General features: G+C 52.1%; 1 non-coding gene across 1 annotated transcript; it reads left to right on the forward strand.

Moving 5' to 3' along the window:
• Positions 1 to 479: 479 nt before the first annotated feature.
• Trnaa-cgc (transfer RNA alanine (anticodon CGC)) lies at positions 480 to 553 on the forward strand. The gene has a single exon. It is a non-coding gene; the product is annotated as a tRNA-Ala (tRNA).
• The last annotated feature ends 1681 nt before the right edge of the window (positions 554 to 2234 follow it).

Consider the following 2234-nt stretch of genomic DNA (forward strand, 5'->3'; position numbering starts at 1 on the left):
AAACTCTCGCTGTTGCTCATGAATGGACGTGGCTTGGGTACTGGAAATCACTACTCAACTTTGACTTGTATGGATGTGGTGTCTGTTCATTCGGACATTTCCGAAAGAACAGACAACATTGATGAAATGCAGCCGTCTAAAACGAAATTAGAATTATATTAATATTTTCAGCTGCTAATGAGCGTTGATATATGTCAACAGGGACAGGTGAAAATTTGTACCCCGACCGGGACTCGAACCCGGAATCCATTTACTTATAAGGATACTGTTCTGGCAATACCAGCCATGACCTCCTTCTTCTGTATGGATGCACACATATTGCCCGAACTTTTATGGGACTTGGTAAGAATGTCTTCCACGAGCAATGGATGTGTTGGTGTGTGACACTACGAATGTAGCGTGTGGACATACAAGGTAAGAATGTGGGTCTCGCGGGAGGTGTGCTCAAGATAGTCCCTGCAGTCGCACTATCCTCCGTGACCGCGGTGGCTCAGATGGATAGAGCGTCTGCCACGCAAGCAGGAGATCCCGGGTTCGACTCCCGGTCGGGGCACACTTTTTCACCTGTCCCCGTTGATATATTTCAACGCACGTTAGCAGCTGAAGGTATTAATATAATTCTAATTTCACTCAACTTTGCCGTCCTGGGTCGGTGAACCACGAAGCTTGTAGCGATCAGACAGCTCCGGCACTGCGCAGGGACTGCCAGTGGAGCCAGCCGACTGCACAGCGCGGACATAATTTCCCTGGTCCACACCAACCGACCGACTCCCTTCGAATGCCGACAACATCTAAAATAGTCATCAGTGGAAATAACGCCAACTATACAAACAACCTGACAAACAATTGCACGAACACCTGATGGATACCCAACAGTAACTAATCATGCATGAAGACAAATCGGGAGTCGATGCACACACACACAGCCGACTCATGAACGATCGTCGTGCCAAAATGCGGCGTCCAGTAGGTCGACCGACCGGCGATGCACCAAGATCGTGGCCCGGCTCAAGTGATGCGTGGCGGCAAGTGATGCGAGCCATGTCCATGCAGACCTCACTGCTCCAATCTGACTGCACTAGTGCCGCATTGCAACGCCCCGAGAGGCAGGTCCGGACTGCGCTCCAGACGCGTTCCAACTGACTGGCAGCCCGAACTAGCGACCCGAACTGGCTTACGACAAAGAACGGGAAGTATAGCAGTCGAGCAAAGATACTACGAGAGGGTGTGTACCAATACGCGCTGCTAGTGCCACTCACGGTCAGGCAAAACAGCAACTCAGGGAAAGTAGTAACTTAAATTAACATAGTGAGATGGAAGTATGTTAAAAACAGGGTGGGAGCATGAATCACGCCCGCATCTCGTGGTCGTGCGGTAGCGTTCTCAGTTCCCGCGTCCGGGTTCCCGGGTTCGATTCCCGGCGGGGTCAGGGATTTTCTCTGCCTCGTGATGGCTGGGTGTTGTGTGCTGTCCTTAGGTTAGTTAGGTTTAAGTAGTTCTAAGTTCTAGGGGACTTATGACCACAGCAGTTAAGTCCCATAGTGCTCAGAGCGATGAATCACGCATGGCTCAGGTAGTGAGTGTCGGTCGCCTCTGTGCCAGGTGAAGAAAGGTAGAAACTGGTACACCAGAAGCCATTTCTGTGTCGCTGTCATCGATGCTAGGCAGGGGCATGTCTCGTCCCATAATGCCTCTCATTGCTGTGATGTGACAAGAGCCTGATCAGACAGTATGACAGCAGTTATCGTCTGTGACGGGTCGTGTGGGTCATGCGGAAGATGGGCAGTTGGTGCAGTGACCATGGCGTAGGTGACAGGAAGGACTATGGACGGCGCCGTGAGGCGTCGCCGTTGAGTGGCATCCGTGTAACCCGGCGTCGATGACGGTTCTGGAGGACTTGTCCTTCGTGACTGAGTCAGCACAGGTACGGGGCTGCCTATGATGATTGTGGTGTCACCGCCAGACACCACACTTGCTAGGTGGTAGCCTTTAAATCGGCCGCAGTCCGCTAGTTTACGACGGACCCGCGTGTCGCCACTGTCAGTGATTGCAGACCGAGCGCCGCCACACGGCAGGTCTAGAGAGACGTCCTAGCACTCGCCCCAGTTGTACAGCCGACTTTGCTAGCGAAGCTACACTGACAAATACGCTCTCATTTGCCGAGACGATAGTTAGCATAGCCTTCAGCTACGTCATTTGCTACGACCTAGCAAGGCGCCATTACCAGTTTATAT

This window comes from Schistocerca cancellata, chromosome 5, assembly GCF_023864275.1.
Source record: "Schistocerca cancellata isolate TAMUIC-IGC-003103 chromosome 5, iqSchCanc2.1, whole genome shotgun sequence".
Lineage (NCBI taxonomy): Eukaryota > Metazoa > Arthropoda > Insecta > Orthoptera > Acrididae > Schistocerca > Schistocerca cancellata.